The sequence below is a fragment of the Neolamprologus multifasciatus genome, chromosome 16, assembly GCF_963576455.1.
Source record: "Neolamprologus multifasciatus chromosome 16, fNeoMul1.2, whole genome shotgun sequence".
In the NCBI taxonomy this organism is placed as follows: Eukaryota; Metazoa; Chordata; class Actinopteri; order Cichliformes; family Cichlidae; genus Neolamprologus; species Neolamprologus multifasciatus.
Window position 1 is genome coordinate 8,498,764 of NC_140454.1, and position 23,108 is coordinate 8,521,871.

Here is a 23,108-nt window from a genome sequence, read left to right on the forward strand (position 1 = left end):
AAGGAGCCATGCGCCAGGTCTCCAAACACAGGTAAAAGACAGAAAAAAATGACCAGAACTCGCACGAAATGGTAGTGCATGATAGCAGAATCTAATTACTAAGACCTAAGTTAAAGGTTAAGAGAAGTAAAGAGGAAAATAAGAAAGAAGCAGAGCTGCCGTAAGAATTCTGTCTTAAAGTAACAAAGAAATCACTGCCAAGTCTGTACTGTCTATACTGTATTTCTGAAGAGAGTCGTTAAAAGTATTTTTCAAATGTTCAAGCTTCAGATGGAACATAATATCCTCTATCCATAGCTTATGAGCTGGAGGGGAAGCTTATTACCAATTGAAAAGTATGAAGCGTCGTGCAAGTAGCGTGATGAATACTATTGCATTTCTCATTGTGTCTGCCGTGGTATGTTTACAGTAAAGATACGACGGCAGACCCTATAACTGTTTCTTGCTAGATGGGAAATCTATATGGACCGGACCATACCATATTTAAATTTTTTGATAGCCTTATTGTGGTGTGAATGAGACACGGTGGGTCCAGAAATCATTAATCAGAGCCTCACCACACACCCCCATCGCCCGATTGAGGCTGGGGAGCCATCTGGCCGAACCTACTCCCCCCAGCCAGCTTCCAACATGGCGACAGGGCCGTGTCCCTTCTGTAGGCTGCCCACGCCTCCCGTGGTGGCAGCAACGCTGGTCTGGAGTCCGGCCCCGCCTCCAGCAGCGACGACAATGCTGGTCCGGAGGCCACCTGGCGAGCCGGCACGACCCTGCAGGGACGGCCGTGAGCTCCCGCTCAGGCGGCTGGGCCGGCATTTGTCACTCTGGAGCAACTCGCGCCTCGACCTCGGACCCAGGTCGAGAAGGCTCCCCTGACATGGGGACCACCATTTTCCCACACAGTTCCTCCACCACTCCCGGTTGGAGAGGACCCTCGTGTGTCTCCTCCATCTCCAGCTGTAGCAGCTCCCCCTCCTCCAGCGGGCACGGACCCTCTCACTCCTCCACCACTCCAGAAATTGTTAATCAGAGCCATCTTTAGTCATTCATACTGCAGCTCACAAGCTGCCAGCCGCACATAACATCACACCACAACTCTCTCAACCCCTGCTTCCCCGTGGTTTTAAACACGGCGGGCGTGATAGCGGATGCTGTGCAGGTGCGTCCGCACGACACCGGCGACCAGGCCTCACCACACTCTTTTATTTCTGATGGCGTAATGTCATTCTTCAATTTGGATTTATCCAAATGAGAGTGTCCATAGCCAAATTACAAAAAAAAATCTTCCACTAAGGCTGCATTACAGGCTTCAGAAGTATACAAATTTTCATAAAATGACTGAACTGAATACTAATATAATTTGGGGTGGTAAGTATGTTTCCACATTCATCCTTTATTGCTGTAACAATGAGGATTCTTTTTTATTAGTGCAAATAGCTCCCATAGGTTACCCTTCCTTCCAAGCTACTAAAATAATACCAGAAATAACAAGTGCCATGTTAAATAAGCTACTCAGGTTACGTCTTATCAGGGTTAGTATGGAAAACACCTGGCTGATTTCGAGGTAGCCAGTACTGGGCGAGTGCCCTCACCCACATCAGCATCAGAATTCTGCATTGTCCACTGGGCAAGACTCATAGGATCAGGGATTAGGACCCTTTTTTTTAAATCAGCGAGCTGAAATCGACATCCTGTATAGGGGTTTGTGGGCCTACCGATTGACAAGTTGAGTGAATTAAATTACTGAGACTTCCATTTCTGACCTAGAATGAACAGAGAAAGAGAGATTAGGACACAATAAAAAAAACACAAGTACAACATATCCAAAAGGAATGTAGAAAAGAGAGAGAGGCAGGACTACAGGAAGAAAATAGTGAACCTTTTGGCCAAGACGAAGCGAAGGGGGAAATCAATGTCCAATAAAAACTGAAAGAAAGAAGAGGGGAGGAGTTGAGAGGATGTGGTGTGGGGATCAGTTATATGACTAATTCTAGTCATAACTCTGCCAGAGCTGGAGCTCTGTGCAGGTCTGTGGAGATGGATACTCAGGATGGAGCAGAGCTCTGCTTTCCACAACTCTTCAACATCTCCCGCAAGAAACCTACAACTCCTCTGTCTCAAGTTTTGCTCATTTATACTGTTGTGTCCTCAATGTCTCTGCTGACTGTGATTCTCAACCTGCTCATCATCATTGCAGTCTCCCACTTCAGGCAGAGTTTCATATTTTTTACCTGCTGCTGTGGCTTTACAAGTCTATACCTGATTTGTTATACCTGTTTGAATAGTTTCTTTCTGTTGACTTTTTAAAAAATTATATCTTCCTGTCTTTCTAGGCAGCTCCACACACCCACTAACATCCTGCTCCTTTCTCTGGCTGTCACTGACTTTCTCATTGGTCTTCTGTTTATGCCTGGAGAAATCCTGCGAAATACAGCGTGTTGGTTTCTTGGTCAGCTCACATGTTCACTGTATAATTATGCATCCTACATCATTGCCTCTGCCTCAGTGGGCAACATGGTGCTGATATCAGTCGACCGCTATGTGGCTATTTGTGACCCTCTGCATTACCCAACCAGAATCACAGAGAGAAGAGTGAAACTCTGCGTCTGTCTGTGTTGGCTCTGCTCTGTTTTTTACAACATACTATTTATAAAGAACGACCTGCTTTAACGAGAACGACATACTTCCTGTTATGGAGAATGTGTATTTGTCATAGACTACATTGTAGGAACCACTGATATTGTTTTAACTTTTATTGCTCCAGTTACTGTCATCGTATTTCTTTATATGAGAGTATTTGTTGTGGCTGTGTCTCAGGCCCGTGCCATGCGCTCTCATGTTACAGCTGTCACACTGCAGCTCTCAGTGACTCTAACAGCAAAGAAATCAGAGATAAAAGCAGCCAGGACACTGGGTGTTCTTGTTCTTGTGTTTCTATTAGGTTTCTGCCCATATTACATTGTTTCACTTTTAGGAAACGAGTTGTTCAACAGCTCATCTGCATCCATTGTGATCTATCTGTATTATTTTAACTCCTGTCTAAATCCTTTGATTTACGCTATGTTCTACCCCTGGTTTAGAAAAGCTGTGAAATTAGTTGTCACTCTACAGATACTGCAGCCTGGCTCCTGTGAGGTCAGCATACTGTAGAAAAAAGAAATCTTCCCTTAATGTACCAAATGGTATACCAAATTACTTTCTCTATCAGTAATGTACTACATAAATTTTTACGACATTTAACAAGTAATATGCCATACATTACATTTCTTGAGTAATAACCCCAACACTGGTTGTCAAATAGTGCTGGTTTCAATTATAGAGGCCTAGAAAAGGGTTAACAACCCACTGGCAACCCCCTGTCACTAGCAACAAAATGTGCATTCTGATACTATTTGCCGATTGGTTGCCGGCTATCACTGGGTCAGACTGGTTGAAAACAGTGTCACAAAAACCACAACATGATTGCTTTAATCACCAAAATGTTGCTGTGGCTACTCAGAGGGAAGATTCCAGCTTTTCAAGTTGCCTTGTTACCAGGCAGCTGCAAACCAGTCTTTAGCCCTGTGTGACTGATGACTCCTATGTGGAGTGTATCTTGAGACCTGGGGTAGAAAGAGACTGCAATGCCCCCTTTGGTACCTTTACATCACAGCTAACAGATGCTAAAAAAAAGTCTTAATATCCAGCTTTATGTGATTGAAAATTATCAGAGTGTGTGTGTGGGTGTATGTGTGTGCGGTTGAAGCAAAACTCTGAAGACACTAATTTGAGAGTCTGACTTACCAAATGTGTGATTTAATAAAATACGTTTCATAAAAGAAATAAATGGTGATTGACAGCAGAGTTTTTAAAAAGTAACAGAAACTTTTAATATGAATTTGAATTATTGAGGGATTGCGTTACAATAAATGTTCACCTGAAAGGAGGGTAGAAAAGAGAGAGGCAGGACTACAGGAAGAAAATAGTGAAGCTATTGGCCAAGACGAAGGGAAGGGGGGAGGAGTTGAGAGAAAGTGTGGGGATCAGTTATATTACTAATTCTGGTCACAACACCGACCAGAGCTGCAGCTCTCTGCAGGTGTGTGAAGATGGAGACCCAGAATGAAGCAGAGCTCTGCTTTCCACAACTCTTCAACACCTCCTGCAAGAAGCCTAAAACATCTCTGTCTCAAGTTTTGCTCTTTTACGTTGTGGTGTTTTCAGTCTCTCTGCTAACTGTGGCTCTCAACCTTCTCGTCATTGTCTCAGTCTCCCACTTCAGGCAGAGATTTACTTTTTTTAAACTTCTGCTGTGGCTACTACTACTACAACTCTACTACTAATTACGACTAAATTTAAGTTAATTTATATCTTATGGGTAGACTATTATCGGACAATAATGTGCAAATCTATAGATTCTATCTTCTACCCTTTCAACTGTCTACACTTCGGATAGGACAGCTGTAATAATTTTGTTTGTTTAGATTGTTTTAGTATAGAAATAATGACTTGTTGATGTTTCTCTCTCTTCTTTCAGACAGCTCCACACACCCACTAACATCCTCCTCCTCTCTCTGGCTGTCTCAGACTTTCTCATTGGTCTGTTGATGATGCCGGCAAAATCCTACGAGACACATCTTGTTGGTTTCTTGGTCAGCTTACATGTTTAGTGTTTAGTTATGTATTCTACATCATTACCTCTGCCTCAGTGGGCATTATGGTGCTGATATCAGTCGACCGCTATGTGGCTATTTGTGACCCTCTGCATTACCCCACCAGAATCACAGAGAGAAGAGTGAAACTCTGCGTCTGTCTGTGTTGGCTCTGCTCTGTTTTTTTACAACATACTATTTATAAAGAACGACCTGCTTCAACGAGAACGACATACTTCCTGTTATGGAGAATGTGTATTTGTCATAGACTACATTGTAGGAACCACTGATATTGTTTTAACTTTTATTGCTCCAGTTACTGTCATCGTATTTCTGTATATGAGAGTGTTTGTGGTGGCTGTGTCTCAGGCCCGTGCCATGCGCTCTCATGTTACAGCTGTCACACTGCAGCTCTCAGTGACTCTAACAGCAAAGAAATCAGAGATAAAAGCAGCCAGGACACTGGGTGTTCTTGTTCTTGTGTTTCTATTAGGTTTCTGCCCATATTACATTGTTTCACTTTTAGGAAACGAGTTGATCAACAGCTCATCTGCATCCATTGTGTTCTATGTGTATTATTTTAACTCCTGTCTAAATCCTTTGATTTACGCTATGTTCTACCCCTGGTTTAGAAAAGCTGTGAAATTAGTTGTCACTCTACAGATACTGCAGCCTGGCTCCTGTGAGGTCAGCATACTGTAGAAGAAAGAGATCTTTCCAAAAAGATGTTTATGATAAAAACTGAACAACCAGTTGTTAAAACCCTTTCTGTCTCTTTAAGAGAACAAGGAGAATAAGGTGTATTGTTCACCTTCTAGGCATATTCTAAAAATTTGAAATTATTACATATCCAGGATATTTATGTTTATCCAGATCAATGACAGTTTCTGTAATCATTTTTGAAATAATTCTGTATTTTTGTCTGATTCTGCAATTAAGAGAGGGAAACAGAGGGAAGGTGCTGTATTCTCCTGTTGAGGCCACTATTAATGCCATAGAAATAAAAGGGAAGTGTTTTTTTCTCGTTTGTTTGTTTTTTATTCAAATATAATCATTAATTGGTCACAATATTCAGAAACTGTTTCATGGTTCATGTCTTTTTTTCATTTTGTAAAAGATCATTGTTCAAAGGTGTTCTTCACCTTTGAACAGACAATGATATCATTTTGTAAATGATATCATTGTCTGTTCAAATGTGTTCTTCACATACTGCCTGAAATATCGTCAGAAACAGAATACAACTGTGGCATCAGGAATTAGCTGCTAGCTAATTGTGTTTTCGGTCATATTTCTTACAAAAAAAGAAACGAGTAATGGATAATTGTATCTTTTTTATGTTAAAACAGCAGAAAATAACTGTAAACACTATAGCTTTCATAGTTTTGCCTGTTTTTGTCTATTGCAACAATGTAATGGTTCAAATGTTGTGGAGGGTATGAAAGCACCAGCACCACTTTTTGCAACACAGTACAAAACCATGACACCATGGCATATCCACCATGTTGTCAAAATGTTTCTAAAGTTGTACTGTTGTACCTCCCTCCTGACCTCTTCCATACATAAGCCCCTTTTTCCATTAGTACTTACCTCGGATTGACTAACCACTGATCGCCTCAGATTGACTGGTTTTACATTAAAATCCAGTACAACCTAACCTGCGTGGTTATTATAATAGCAGCGCGTCCGAGCGCCCTGTGACGTAATTAATATGCAACACAAACGCTACAAAAAAGGTGGACATCGAGGCAAGAATATACCTGCTGCTCAGTGTGTGGCTTTTCTTTAGATTCAGGGACCACAGCGTTGTTTTTTTGTAGTCATGTTGCCAGGTTTCACCCGACCCAGGTAAGTTACAGTAGCCCGAGCAAAATCACATTTCGCAAGATTTACTGTGAGGTTTGCCTCCATCAAACGGTCAAACAGAGCCCTAATTCTCTGTACATGAGAAGCCCAAGAGTCACTGTAGACGACCAAGTCATCTAAATATACAGCGCAACCCGCCAACCCAGCCACAACACGATTCATAAGACGCTGAAATGTGGCTGGTGCATTCCTCAACCCAAACGGCATTACTTTCTAAGAATACAGCCCTGATGGAATAATAAATGTTGCCACTTCCTGCGCTCTCTTGGACAGGGGAACCTGCCAATAGCCTTTCAGCAGATCAAACTTGCTGACATACTTGGCTGCACCAACTTGGTCCACACAGTCCTCTATATGAGGCAATGGAAAGTAGTCAGGTTTGGTAACCCGGTTAACTTTTCGAAAGTCAGTACAGAACCTTGGTGTGTTACTACTCTTAGGTACTAACAAACACGGAGACGCCCAACTAGATGAAGAAGGCTCAGCGATGTCATGCTTAACCATGTACACTACCTCAGCATCCAGATACTCACGCTTAGGAGAAACTCTATAGAAATGCTGCCGAATAGGCTGCACCTCCCCTACATCAATATCATACTCCACCCAGTCTGTACGAGAAGGCACATCACCACATAAACCTGAATACTTCATAAGAAGACCTTCAAGTTCAGCTGCCTGGGTGTTAGGTAAATGCCCCAGAAGACACCCCCTAAGTTCTCAAGGGTTTCCGAATTCTTCAGGTGCCCAGACAACAACCCCTCATCCGGTTCGACATCTGCATCGGAACCTTCCCTTGTGATGACACTTACTTCATTAACTGCCAAAGCAGGATTGCCAACGTGCCTCTTGCCAGCTCACCTGCAACATATAACCTGTGTCTAAAGCCATTCACATAGTCAATCATATTCATGGGTGGGTCTGCTTCCATCCACCCATCCTTAAACAGAGACAGTGGGCCCCTCACAGTATGGCCAAACACTAAGTCATTTGGGCTAAACCCAGTACTTTCCTGCACCACCTCCCGTGCAGCTAAAAGCAACCATGGAAGCCCCTCTTCCCAGTCACCCCCCAGCTCAACACAATATGCTCGCAGAAGGAACTTGAGCGTCTGGTGAAAATGTTCAAAATGTTCCCTGACTCTGTGCATGATAGGCCGATGACTGATTATGTTTGACCCCCAACATTTTCAACACATCAAACGGGAAGAGAAATTAGATCCCTGGTCGACCCTAGGGATGCCAAACAGAAATAAACTGCATCAAGGCCTTCATCACCGGCTTAGCTGTAATTGTCCACAAGGGGTATGCTGCTGGATATTGGGTGCTTTGGCACATAACCGATATAACATACTGACTACCAGACTTGGCATGTGGCAATGGCCCAACGCAATCAATAAGCAGGTACTTGAAAGGCTGGCTAAAAGCAGGAATCGGCTGCAATGGAGCAGGTTTAACAACCTGATTTGGCTTACCAGCCAACTGACAAATTTTGCAGTTTCTGATGTGTAATGATACATCCTTCTTCAAATGTGGCCAAAATAAATTACGCAAAACTCTATCATATGTCTTACGCACACCCAAGTGCCCTGACCTATCATGAGCTAGGTTCAACACCTGACCACGATACTTTGATGGAATTACTACCTGGAACACTGGATCCCCCACAAAGTCCTCCCCATGGGGCACCCACTTACTCACCAGAACACCATCCTGCAAAAAATAGCCACCAGCCCCACTTTTCACCTCCGGAGCTGACAACACAGACTCCAACTGCCGTTCCAAGTTTGGGTCAGCCCTCTGCGCACTCATCAACTCACTGCGGGGGACATCCAGAGGCGAAGCTGGCAAAGTCAGTAAAACAGGTTCATCCTCAACAGCGGCTTCTGTACACTCACCTTTACTCATTGCCCGTGTAACAGCACAGGCCAGGTAAGAGAAGTGACGACTGCTGGCACTATCCAACCGATCTAACCTAGAAGGCGAATCCGTAACTACTGGTGCTGATGACACCTTTCCCCACACACAACCTCCAGCCAAATCATTACCTAGAATGATATCCACCCCTTCCACCCGCAATGCAGGCCTAACCCCCACTAAAACCTCACCATGTACCAATTCGCACTCAATATTCAACCTATTCACCGGAACCGGAACCACCATCATCCCCATTCCTCGCATAAGCATCTTATCCCCAGTAGCCGTCTCATCTGAAAATGGGAGAATGGACCCCACAGCATAAGAGTTGACAGCGCCAGTGTCTCTCAAGATCCTAACTGAGACTTTCGTGTCCACCCCAGGCAGGGTAACAAACCCACCACGGACAAAAGACATCAAAGACTTCCTAGGCCCGTCAAACATGTCACATTCCATGTTCTCACCATACCCTCTGTCCAAACCCAAAGGAACAGGAATGCTTGCAGCTAGTGCAATAGGATTCACCTGTTTACCCCACCCCCCCAGAGCGGTTTCTCGCCAGGAGTACGGGACAATTCACCTTCCAATGACCAGACTCCTGACAATAATTACACACATCCCTGCCTGAGCTTGAACCTGTCCTGGACACCTGAACTGGAACCCTAACAGAAACATCAAGTGACTTAGCACCACTTTGATGTTCCACAGGCTTCCCAAAATACTCATACTGGTTCTTATGAGCAAGAACATATTCATCAGCCAAACAGGCAGCCTCCAAAACAGATTTAACCCTGCATACCGTCAAATATGTGGCCACCTGCCAAGGCAGAGTGTTCTTAAACTGTTCCATAATTATTAAATCACACAAGCCCCCAAAATCATTGACCCCAGAAGCCACACACCAGCGGTTAAAATGGTTCGTTATCTCCTTCACAAACTCCAAATGCGACTGAGCAACCTTCTTCTCCCATGTCCTAAACCGTTGACAATAAGCTTCAGGGACCAACTCATACGCCTTCAACACAGCATCCTTAACAGACTTGTACGTCAAACCATCACTGCCCAATGACGCATATGCCTCTTGCGCCCTCCCACACAACACACACTGCAAAAGCAGAATCTGTTCAGAATCTGACCACTTTCCTGCCTCTGCGACACGTTCAAACAATGAGAAAAAAACATCAGGGTCTTCCTCATTAAACTTAGGTAAGAGACGCAAATTTCTCACCATATCAGGAGATGAAAAAGATGAACGTCCTTCATCCAACAAGACGTTCCCTGAAAGCTTACCCTCTTTAACCAAAGTTAGACGAGTATTCTGCAAATCTGTCTTTGCCTGCTCAGTCTCCCATCGCAACCTTTCAATCTCCACGTGCTTGTCAGCCTCCAGATTTGTTTTTTCCATGTCCATCTTCTATTTCTCCGGCTCCAACTGTTGCTTTTCCTTTTCAAAAGAAATTTGCAATAACATCAGCTCCTTTTGCTGCTGAATAGTTAGGTTTCCTGGAAAAACTCAACGGCACAGTTACTGGCTGACCAGTTTTCTGTTGCCCAGCCACCAAAACACCCTTTTCAACTAACTGTAACTTAACCGCAGATTTCACAGTATCTTTGCGATGTTTATCCCCAAGCCCACTCAAATCAAGATCATACTCATCCGCAACCTTCAACAGCTGGTCCTTAGTACAGCAATCCAGGAAATTCTCACAAGGTGCAGCAACAAACTCCTCTATACCCGCCATGATGCTGCAAGGCTCAAAGAGCGCAGCAAAGGAAAGAGGAGGAAGAAAAAAACAAACAAAACACAATCAGGAGAAAAAAAACAAAAAACAGTGGTTCTCCAGGTCAAATCGTGCCCCTAAAGACAAACATTTCTCGCTAAAGTGGAAATCTCCCCCATACTAACCTGCCTACCCCAACTTACCTACACCATAACCCTAGTCTTCATGCAGATTAGCGATGGGCTCTTTAAACACTCAACCCAGTAACCCGGTTAGGCCCCCAGCAAGCTGGGTACTCACCTGACAGCCCTGGAAGTGTCCCTGAGACAAATGCTCTAACCGCACATCACACAAAAAAACAAACCAAAAACAAAACAACGAGTCCAAAAGGAACACGCCGCTGCACCTACAAAGGGAGACTCCACAAAACACTTACCACCCCAGAGAACCCTACAATCACTGCTAAGAGGTCACACCTGCTTGATGCCACACTAACCTGAGGCACCACACAAATCAATCAACAAACCCACCATACTGGGACCCTAATCCAAATCGGCAACCAACAAATCAAATGCAAATGGACGAGCCCCCACTTGTCACGAACCAGGCCGTACAGTCATGACAAAGAAAACCCCAGACATGGCTAGGAATGTATTCCAAGCTGCTTTATTCTTTTAAAACAAATAAAACAGAAAAGAAACCCTACTGTCAAAAACAAACAGTGGTGTGTGTAATCAGTACCATCAGTAGTGTGTGAAGGAATGGATGAGTGGAAGATGATGCATGTAATAGTGTCAAAAGCAAAAACCAAGCCTAACGCAGCTAGAATCCAACCTGGTGTCTCAGGACCAACCCAAACTATGCCCTAAAGGCTTTTTATATAGATTCCTGGCACGCTGGCCCAGGTGTTGCCAGTGTCACTGATTGTAAACGGGAACTCTGCCTCTCCAATGCCTGCAAACAAGACACACATGAGCCAAAAGGAAGGCAGGGTGCAGTGGGTCGTCACACAGCAAAAACCAGTCTTCAGTTCTGTGTTACTGATGACTCCCGTGTGGAGTGTGTCATGAGAGCAGTGAGACCCAGCGGATTTGAACACAGGGATGAACACATCTGTAGGCCTGGCTATATTATCTTTCCTTCAACTTCTCCTCACCAAAGATAAGATTAAACTCAGAGTTTCTAAGATGAGTAAAGTTTAATTGAGTTCAATATTTTTTGTGATTTTCATTATTTGGTTTTGGTTTAGCTTTACTAAATTCCTTTAATAAAATTTCCTGCAATTAAAACCTACATTGTGGACTTTTCCACTTTTGTAAAAACAATAACGGTAAAAGTCTGGTGTTATTCTTATTGTTATTTACATCTTTTTATTGGTTTAAAAGATTCAAAAGCAGGGGGGAGAGTACAAGTTTAAGAGCCGTAAACTTTAAGAAAAACACAATAGAATAGATTAAGATAAAAAAGAATAACATACAAGAATAAAATACTATATACCATCGAATAAGGTACCAACAAAATAAAATAAAATACCCTGTTATAGTAAGGTATTACCTCAATTATCCAAGAAAGTAAATTTCCAAAAGTTGATTCTGTTCATCTTGACGTAGCGTTTTGTGGGAGAAATGTTTCATCACTCATCCAAGTGACTTCTTCAGTCTCAGCTGCCTGCAGGTTTTCCCAATCTTATAAACGGTACAATTGCATAATAACTGAAACCAGCCCACTGAGGAACAATGGGCTGGGAGGTCAGTTCCTTAATCTTAATTATGCAAATTCTCATGACCGTTGATCAACAATCACTGACCAAAACCCACTGATACCATTCACAGAGAGTTGGGAAATGGCTGCAATCAAAAAGTGAAAAAAATTGCACTCGGTATAGCACATAAATATTGCACATAATATTGCATATAAGGGAGACTGAGCGAAGGCTATTGACAGGGGATTTCTAAGAATCACCCCACAATTCTTCAGCTAAGACACCTGAGTTAGAAAACACAAACACTGCAGTTGTCTTTACTCGCGAGGACGGTCACAGAGCGCTCGTATTTGCAGGAGACACTCACGGACTCGCGCTCTGTCACTGTCTGCGTTCTTTATTTATACAAGCTTGTGTGTGTACAAAGATAACAAAGTTATTCTAAGAACTCAGAGCTGAGGTTCCCCTTTTCTAAATCTGTATGTTCTTAGAAAAGAGGAAGCTGTTAGTTGCTAAATAAGTTTATCACACAAGAGTTTATGTGAAAAGTCACGTAGACATGTGGATTGCTTAATGACCCAAAAAATAGACACATTTCATGAAGCTGATCACACCGTGTACAATTTTCTTTTGACAGCTATCATGGTGTATTGGATGTTTGTGTGTGTCTGTCTGCACATGTGTGGTCATCTACAGAGACCATGTTTTAGAGTCTGACAGCGGTTGGAAAGAAACACCTGTGAAATCTCTAGGTCCCACATCATGAGTGCTGCAGCCTGCCACTGAAGGAGCTACTCACTGCTGTCAGAGTCTCCTGCATGGGGTGGGAGATGTTGTCCAACATGGATGACAGCTTAGCCATCATTCTCACCACCTCCACTGGGTAAAGAGGGCCAGGCTCTGCAGCAGGTACAGCCTGCTCTGCCCTTTTCTGTAGAGGGCATCTGAATTGTGAGTCTAGTCCAGTTTGTTTTTCAGATGAACACCAAGGTACTTGTAGCTATCCACAGCCTCAATGTCCATATCTTGGATGCTTAGTAGTTGCAGTGGAGGATGTTTGTGCCTGTGGAAGTCTACCACCAGCTTCTTGGTTTTACTAGTGTTGATCTGTAGGTAGTTCTGCTGGTACCAGACCACAAAGTCTTGGGTCAGTTCTCTGTACTCCCTCTCATCCCCATCAGTGATGAGGCCGACTATTGCAGAGTAATCAGAGAACTTCTGCAGGAAGCACTGGGTGGAGTTGTGGGAGAAGTCTGCAGTGTAGATGGTGAAGAGGAACGGAGCCAGAAATGTTCCCTGTGGGACCCCTGTACTGGAGAGGACCCTGTCCGACACACAGCCCTGAGTTCTCACATAATGTGGTCGGTCGGGGAGGTAGTCCACCATCCATGTTGTGAGGTGATTGTCCACTCCTGTGTTCCCCAACTTGCCCTTCAGAACTGTGTGAAGAATGGTGTTAAAGGCACTGGAGAAATCAAAGAACATGATCTCACAGTGCTCCCAGTGGTCCCCAGGTAAGAGAGGAAATGATGTAGGAGGTGATTGACGGCATCATCAGTGACTCCAGTGCCAGGTTGGTAGGCAAACTGAAGCGGGTCCACTGATGTGAAGCTGTGCCAGGTCGAAGCTTGCCAGTATCTTCATCAGGTGGGATGTCAGAACCACTGGCCTGTAGCTGTTGAGGTCCTTGGGACGTGGAGTCTTTGGCACTGGTACAACATAAGAAGATCTCCAGAGCTGTGGAGCTCTCCCCAGCCTCAAGCTCAGGTTGAAGATGTGCTCCATCATCCCACACATACGATCTGTGCAGGACTTGATAACCCTTGAGCCGATGCCATCTGGACCCGCTGCCTTACTGGCTCTGATCCTCCTCAGTTCCCTCCTAACTTGGATGGTCGAAAGAGACAGGCTCTAGTCGTGTGCTGGATGCTGTGGTTGGGGGGTGGGGAGTAGTGAGCAGGGTGAGTAGAGGAGGTGTGAAGTGACTGAGGTGTCAGAGGGGGAACAGCTGCAGTGGGTGAGTGTTCAGCTGATGTTGAAGACTGTCTCCTGGATTAATCAAATCTGTTAAAAAAGTGATTCAGTTCATTTGCCCACCTCATATCCCCCACAGGCAGAGAGTTTTGATCTGTGTGGCCAATGATGGTTCTAAGGCCTCTCCAGACTTCACTAACATTATTCTGCTGAAACTTGTTTTCCATCTTCTGCCTGTAGCTGTCCTTCCCATTCCTGATCAGCTCTCTCTGCACCATTTTCAGCTCCTTCTTGTCTCCAGCTTTGAAGGCCCTCCTCTTCTGCTTGAGGACAGCTTTAATTTCTGGGGTAATGCAAGGTTTGTTGTTGGAGAAACACTGCATGGTCCTGGTGGGTATGATGTTATCCACACAGAAGTTAATGTAGCCTGTAAGGCAGGTCACAAGGCTGTCGATGTCTTCCCCGTGGTTGTCACAAAGCACCTCCCACACAGTAGACTCAAAACAGTCCTTAAAAGCCTCCTCGCTCTCCTCCGACCATCTCTGCACTGTGCAAGGCCAGTCCAGACAGCATACCAATTGTGGCCAGGGTAGGACCCTGGTACGCTGTGACCTTCGGCTCTGGCGCTCTCGCGCCCGACCATCTCTGCACTGTGCGGGCAATTGGTCGCTCCCTGCACACTAAAGGCTCATATACAGGAACAAGGTGCACCATGTTGTGATCAGATCTTCCTGGGGGAGGGAGAGACTGACCAGGTTGGCATCGTTATAGCTCTTCCATCTTATTAGGGAGTGATCTCACATTTCCCATGATCAAAAAAGGGAGAGATGTCTGTAACGTCTCCGATGCGACAACGCTCCCTCCAGGCACGACACCCCCTTTTCTTCCTCCTCACCTCACTGGGGATGTCAGGTCTGTCCGCCAGTAGCACAGCTGCAGCTGCAGGGCACAGTGCTAACAGCTGATCCCTAATATAAACAAAGGAGCCATGCGCCAGGTCTCCAAACACAGGTAAAAGACAGAAAAAAATGACCAGAACTCGCACGAAATGGTAGTGCATGATAGCAGAATCTAATTACTAAGACCTAAGTTAAAGGTTAAGAGAAGTAAAGAGGAAAATAAGAAAGAAGCAGAGCTGCCGTAAGAATTCTGTCTTAAAGTACAAAAGAAATCACTGCCAAGTCTGTACTGTCTATACTGTATTTCTGAAGAGAGTCGTTAAAAGTATTTTTCAAATGTTCAAGCTTCAGATGGAACATAATATCCTCTATCCATAGCTTATGAGCTGGAGGGGAAGCTTATTACCAATTGAAAAGTATGAAGCGTCGTGCAAGTAGCGTGATGAATACTATTGCATTTCTCATTGTGTCTGCCGTGGTATGTTTACAGTAAAGATACGACGGCAGACCCTATAACTGTTTCTTGCTAGATGGGAAATCTATATGGACCGGACCATACCATATTTAAATTTTTTGATAGCCTTATTGTGGTGTGAATGAGACACGGTGGGTCCAGAAATCATTAATCAGAGCCTCACCACACACCCCCATCGCCCGATTGAGGCTGGGGAGCCATCTGGCCGAACCTACTCCCCCCAGCCAGCTTCCAACATGGCGACAGGGCCGTGTCCCTTCTGTAGGCTGCCCACGCCTCCCGTGGTGGCAGCAACGCTGGTCTGGAGTCCGGCCCCGCCTCCAGCAGCGACGACAATGCTGGTCCGGAGGCCACCTGGCGAGCCGGCACGACCCTGCAGGGACGGCCGTGAGCTCCCGCTCAGGCGGCTGGGCCGGCATTTGTCACTCTGGAGCAACTCGCGCCTCGACCTCGGACCCAGGTCGAGAAGGCTCCCCTGACATGGGGACCACCATTTTCCCACACAGTTCCTCCACCACTCCCGGTTGGAGAGGACCCTCGTGTGTCTCCTCCATCTCCAGCTGTAGCAGCTCCCCCTCCTCCAGCGGGCACGGACCCTCTCACTCCTCCACCACTCCAGAAATTGTTAATCAGAGCCATCTTTAGTCATTCATACTGCAGCTCACAAGCTGCCAGCCGCACATAACATCACACCACAACTCTCTCAACCCCTGCTTCCCCGTGGTTTTAAACACGGCGGGCGTGATAGCGGATGCTGTGCAGGTGCGTCCGCACGACACCGGCGACCAGGCCTCACCACACTCTTTTATTTCTGATGGCGTAATGTCATTCTTCAATTTGGATTTATCCAAATGAGAGTGTCCATAGCCAAATTACAAAAAAAAATCTTCCACTAAGGCTGCATTACAGGCTTCAGAAGTATACAAATTTTCATAAAATGACTGAACTGAATACTAATATAATTTGGGGTGGTAAGTATGTTTCCACATTCATCCTTTATTGCTGTAACAATGAGGATTCTTTTTTATTAGTGCAAATAGCTCCCATAGGTTACCCTTCCTTCCAAGCTACTAAAATAATACCAGAAATAACAAGTGCCATGTTAAATAAGCTACTCAGGTTACGTCTTATCAGGGTTAGTATGGAAAACACCTGGCTGATTTCGAGGTAGCCAGTACTGGGCGAGTGCCCTCACCCACATCAGCATCAGAATTCTGCATTGTCCACTGGGCAAGACTCATAGGATCAGGGATTAGGACCCTTTTTTTTAAATCAGCGAGCTGAAATCGACATCCTGTATAGGGGTTTTGTGGGCCTACCGATTGACAAGTTGAGTGAATTAAATTACTGAGACTTCCATTTCTGACCTAGAATGAACAGAGAAAGAGAGATTAGGACACAATAAAAAAAACACAAGTACAACATATCCAAAAGGAATGTAGAAAAGAGAGAGAGGCAGGACTACAGGAAGAAAATAGTGAACCTTTTGGCCAAGACGAAGCGAAGGGGGAAATCAATGTCCAATAAAAACTGAAAGAAAGAAGAGGGGAGGAGTTGAGAGGATGTGGTGTGGGGATCAGTTATATGACTAATTCTAGTCATAACTCTGCCAGAGCTGGAGCTCTGTGCAGGTCTGTGGAGATGGATACTCAGGATGGAGCAGAGCTCTGCTTTCCACAACTCTTCAACATCTCCCGCAAGAAACCTACAACTCCTCTGTCTCAAGTTTTGCTCATTTATACTGTTGTGTCCTCAATGTCTCTGCTGACTGTGATTCTCAACCTGCTCATCATCATTGCAGTCTCCCACTTCAGGCAGAGTTTCATATTTTTTACCTGCTGCTGTGGCTTTACAAGTCTATACCTGATTTGTTATACCTGTTTGAATAGTTTCTTTCTGTTGACTTTTTAAAAAATTATATCTTCCTGTCTTTCTAGGCAGCTCCACACACCCACTAACATCCTGCTCCTTTCTCTGGCTGTCACTGACTTTCTCATTGGTCTTCTGTTTATGCCTGGAGAAATCCTGCGAAATACAGCGTGTTGGTTTCTTGGTCAGCTCACATGTTCACTGTATAATTATGCATCCTACATCATTGCCTCTGCCTCAGTGGGCAACATGGTGCTGATATCAGTCGACCGCTATGTGGCTATTTGTGACCCTCTGCATTACCCAACCAGAATCACAGAGAGAAGAGTGAAACTCTGCGTCTGTCTGTGTTGGCTCTGCTCTGTTTTTTACAACATACTATTTATAAAGAACGACCTGCTTTAACGAGAACGACATACTTCCTGTTATGGAGAATGTGTATTTGTCATAGACTACATTGTAGGAACCACTGATATTGTTTTAACTTTTATTGCTCCAGTTACTGTCATCGTATTTCTTTATATGAGAGTATTTGTTGTGGCTGTGTCTCAGGCCCGTGCCATGCGCTCTCATGTTACAGCTGTCACACTGCAGCTCTCAGTGACTCTAACAGCAAAGAAATCAGAGATAAAAGCAGCCAGGACACTGGGTGTTCTTGTTCTTGTGTTTCTATTAGGTTTCTGCCCATATTACATTGTTTCACTTTTAGGAAACGAGTTGTTCAACAGCTCATCTGCATCCATTGTGATCTATCTGTATTATTTTAACTCCTGTCTAAATCCTTTGATTTACGCTATGTTCTACCCCTGGTTTAGAAAAGCTGTGAAATTAGTTGTCACTCTACAGATACTGCAGCCTGGCTCCTGTGAGGTCAGCATACTGTAGAAAAAAGAAATCTTCCCTTAATGTACCAAATGGTATACCAAATTACTTTCTCTATCAGTAATGTACTACATAAATTTTTACGACATTTAACAAGTAATATGCCATACATTACATTTCTTGAGTAATAACCCCAACACTGGTTGTCAAATAGTGCTGGTTTCAATTATAGAGGCCTAGAAAAGGGTTAACAACCCACTGGCAACCCCCTGTCACTAGCAACAAAATGTGCATTCTGATACTATTTGCCGATTGGTTGCCGGCTATCACTGGGTCAGACTGGTTGAAAACAGTGTCACAAAAACCACAACATGATTGCTTTAATCACCAAAATGTTGCTGTGGCTACTCAGAGGGAAGATTCCAGCTTTTCAAGTTTGCCTTGTTACCAGGCAGCTGCAAACCAGTCTTTAGCCCTGTGTGACTGATGACTCCTATGTGGAGTGTATCTTGAGACCTGGGGTAGAAAGAGACTGCAATGCCCCCTTTGGTACCTTTACATCACAGCTAACAGATGCTAAAAAAAAGTCTTAATATCCAGCTTTATGTGATTGAAAATTATCAGAGTGTGTGTGTGGGTGTATGTGTGTGCGGTTGAAGCAACACTCTGAAGACACTAATTTGAGAGTCTGACTTACCAAATGTGTGATTTAATAAAATACGTTTCATAAAAGAAATAAATGGTGATTGACAGCAGAGTTTTTAAAAAGTAACAGAAACTTTTAATATGAATTTGAATTATTGAGGGATTGCGTTACAATAAATGTTCAAGTGAAAATGTGCTACACACAAATTTAATTCAAGTAGAATAACACAAACTGAAAAAACTGACGGAGAGGTAAGTGACGGAAGTGATGAACAAGGTAAGCGACTCATGTTGTAACTGACGTCAGACGCCGGAGATTTTGGTGGAAAATTAAAGCGAATGGTAGTTTAGAATTGAACAAAGTTTCTTTAAGCTTCAGTATTACCAAATATACTAATCAATTGTCATATATATCCTGGATTTTGGACTACCTCACCGACTGACCACAGTATGTTAGGACTCAGGGCTGTGTGTCGGACAGGGTCGTCTGCAGTACGGGGGCCCCACAGGGAACGGTTCTGGCTCCGTTCCTCTTCACCATCTACACTGCAGACTTCTCCCACAACTCCACCCAGGGCTTCCTGCAGAAGTTCTCTGATGACTCTGCAAAAGTCGGCCTCATCATTGATGGGGACGACAAGGAGTACAGAGAACTGACTCAAGACTTTGTGAACTGGTGCCAGCTGAACTACCTCCAGATCAACGCCAGTAAAACCAAGGAGCTGGTGGTAGACTTCCGCAGGCACAAGCATTCTCCACTGCAACCACTGAACATCCAAGGTATGGACATTGAGGCTGTGGACAGCTACAGGTACCTTGGTGTTCATCTGAACAACAGATTGGACTGGATTCATAACTCAGACGCCCTCTATAAGAAAGGGCAGAGCAGGCTGTACCTGCTGCGGAGACTCCGGTCGTTTGGAGTGGAGGGCCCACTCCTGCAGACCTTCTATGACTCTGTGGTGGCCTCTGCTATCTTTTATGGTGTGGTCTGCTGGGGCGGCAACATCTCTCCTGGGGACAGGAAGAGACTGAACAGGCTGATCCGAAGGGCCAGCTCTGTTCTAGGATGCCCTCTGGACCCAGTGGAGGTGGTGAGTGACAGGAGAATGGCGGCTAAGCTGTCATCCCTGTTGGACAACATCTCCCACCCCATACAGGAAACTCTGACAGCACTGAGCAGCTCCTTCAGTGGGAGACTGTGGCACCCACGGTGTGGGACGGAAAGATTTCGCAGGTCTTTCCTCCCCACTGCTGTCAGACTCCACAATAAAGACTTTAACTGATTGTTAAGAGAAAACCTCAGGAAGCAAAGAATCACAAACTCAGAGTTAATTCATGTACATGGGCGGTTCCTGAGCACGATCCGTCAACTACAGAGTCGTGCAGGAATGCGCGCCAGGCATCTGCTCACACTTTATTATATACTGTCTTACTCATGGGTGGAGTACAAGTTAAGGAAAAAACAACTTCTTATCTGGTGATTGCATACGAGGCTGCACAGGGTGCAGCCTTGCAAGACAAAGATGAACAAGTTGATTAACGATCTTGTAGTGGTTGTTGTCTAAACTTGAGCAACTTCTTCATGTGGTCACTTTGTTCCAGTTAAAGAAATGCTGACACGCTATGTACAGGCATTACTGCGAAATTCAAATAACGCTAAACATAAGCAATTATCACAGTTGAATAAAGATGATAAGGTAATAAAATTCAAAATCTTTTAACATTCCCTCCTGTTTTAGCAGATTTGAATTGTACAGCAAAACACATATCATTTATCAGAACATAACTTCTTACAACATGTATTTTCAGTTAGTTCGTCATAGAATGCATTTGCTGGTTTTTATGGGCAACTTAGACACTTGTATCAGAGTCTACATCATAGTCATCACTATCATCATTGTCATAGTTAACGTCGTCTTCTGGCACTGCGACATAGGCTGCAAGTGATGTGCTTATCATTTTAGAAAGCATTGAGCGGATATATGGGATTATGCATGAAACAAATACACAAATTAGTAAAAGAAAAATGCCAACAACTGTCAGCATAGCAGTAATTTTCTGTCGCCACCCACCTCCGAACAGCCAATCTAACCAGGTGGATGATGTTACAGCATAATCAGCGTTTTGAGCTTTTTGAAGCTGTTCGAGTGCACGTAAAGCGCTTGTCATGTTTTCAGAGTTCACATTATCCGGTATATAGGTACAGCAAGTGTTATTGAAAAGGACACACAAACCACCTTTTTCGGCTAAAAGCATATCTAGGGCTACTCTGTGTTGCATCACCACTATTCGTATTGCTTTTATTTCGTCATTCTGGCCTTTATTAATCTTCATGGATGCGTTCAAGAACAGCCCAAATCGATATTCTAATGTCTCTATTCTTAAAGTATGTTTTCCAGTCCCTATCCATGGGAAAAGGGCGTGGAGAACTTTCTGTCCTGTAGTCCATATTTTGAATTCATCTGGAACGTTGCTTCCCCAGATTGGGTCGTGTGGTTTTATGTCACCAGTGTCTCTCTTTCGCCTTCTGCTGGACATGCTGTTGTTTACCACAGAGACCTTAAAGGTGTGATCTGATATAAATATAGGAGCGCACGTACCTGTCCAGCCAGGTGGTAGTACGAAATATGCGCGTTGTCCACATAACCAGGCCATTCCTTGTACCCAGTATGTGCCGTTAGATGGACAGTTGTTTTTTACGGGAGCTCCGTCTCTGTGTGTAACTGTCCCTTCACAGTTTGTGGTGGTTCCAAGGGCTCTGGTTCCGTTTGTCTGTCGGTAGCAAGTGCTATGGTTCCACTTTGTTGGGTTGTCCAAGAACACAGGGAAATGCATTGAGGCGCTCCTGCTTGTGACATTGAAGTTGATCCAAAACAGTTCGTCACATGTGCCTTTGCGGAGTCCTATGGCAAGGGGGTTGCTGTGGTTTAGGACGATTCCAGAATATTGGTGGCCAATGCTAGCGAAGCTTGCTGCACATTTTACTTGAGTCATGTTCATAGGTTTACCATGCAGTGTGGCATGTTGTGCTGTTGTGGGCATGTGGGAACAGATGTAGCATTCACCGTCTTTGTTACCTGCCTTAGTGACGTCATGAACATACCGGTACCATGCGTTGTTCATCCATGGGTGGATGTGATCTTGCGTCATGTCAGTTAAGTGCGAGTTGTCATGTGACCATGCTCTCTTGTGCAGTGCGGTCGTGGGGTCCCCTGTTAGGTGCATCAGGGTCCATGCTGCGAGCAGCAGGGCCGGGATGATGATGAGAAAGTGCTTCATGATGACCTGGCACACCAAATCCCCTCTGGTGAGTAGACTACAGGGGAGAAGTAGAGGGTGGGATTTACCTGATCAGCCCTCCCTCCACTTATAGATCACCAGGGAGTCGGGGTGCTGGCGTCTTAGGTTAGATTGTCACTCACTTTCTTACAGTGGCTCTGGTGGATCCAAGAGGGTCTTTCTGCGATCTTACAAGCTGTGGGTGTTGTTAATAACACCTGGTAGGGGCCTTCCCAGCGGGGAGAGCTCCAGTTCTTCCTTTGCAGCACCCTTATCAGGATCCAATCGCCTGGCTTCAACCTGCAAGAGACTGGAGAGGATTCATACGGCAGCTTACTGTTCAGAACAATGTCTTTATTTTCTAACAGTTTTGTCATCCACTCTGCCAGCGTGGTTTCTCTTACAGATTTAGCGATAGGTTCACTTGTTATGGGCAGTGGAAATGGCCTGCCATGAATGATTTCAAATGGTGTGAGTTTCTTAGATCCTTGCGTTAGTCTCATCCACATTTTTACTAGGCCTATACATTCAGGCCATGGTCTTCCTGTTTCTTCCATACATTTTCTGAGTCTCTGTTTTATAGTGCCGTTAGTTCTTTCTACTGTCGGATTATAATATTACTTTATGCAATGTTAGACCCCTAATTAAAGATTGTGAATTATTATGTAGTTTTAGTTTGCATTATTCTCCTGAATTAGAAGAAGGTGATAACTATTACATTTGGTAAACTGATTTGCATTACATTAGACTGTTGATTTATTGTGAATGAATGATATTGTTTTATGATGCATTATACTGCTGAGTTATAAGAAATACTGTTCCAGAAAGTCATCGCCTTATTTGTCTGGTTAGAAGAGAACAGAGCATACTGCCCCATCTCAGCAGGAGCAGATAAACAGGGAGCCAAGGTCGTAGCTTAGGCGCTGTGTGAGAGAAAGAATGTGAATGTTTAGGCTTTTATGATTAGGTGGGGGCCACTAGAGGCTATAAGAGTTTGATCAAGGCTCCACCATTTTGAGATCTGATGCTGTCTGCTGTATGGTGTCCATCTCCCACGCGTGTGTTCATTAAATCATCGTTTGACTTGACCCGGCCGGACCAGCGTGGTTATTTTGGTTTTCCTCTTGTATCCATCCCCAATATTTGAATCCGTAACAGTTTTGGGGGCTCGTACTGTGGTATTGGGGTGGAAGTTTTGGAGGCTTGGACGGTCCGAGGTGGTCAGACGGGCAGACATTATCCGGCAATCGAACTGAGTGGACAGGCGCCTTTATGAAAGAGGTAGGCACAGGCCTGTTGGTTTTATCCGAAGTGT

At 44.5% G+C, this 23,108-nt stretch overlaps 3 pseudogenes; all 3 read left to right on the plus strand.

Moving 5' to 3' along the window:
* The first annotated feature begins 1,760 nt into the window (after window positions 1-1,760).
* Window positions 1,761-3,147, plus strand: LOC146500230 (trace amine-associated receptor 13c-like; annotated as a pseudogene).
* A 938-nt stretch (window positions 3,148-4,085) lies between these two features.
* Window positions 4,086-5,439, plus strand: LOC146500231 (trace amine-associated receptor 13c-like; annotated as a pseudogene).
* Window positions 5,440-16,099: 10,660 nt separating this feature from the next.
* On the plus strand, window positions 16,100-17,929 carry LOC146500232 (trace amine-associated receptor 13c-like; annotated as a pseudogene).
* The last annotated feature ends 5,179 nt before the right edge of the window (window positions 17,930-23,108 follow it).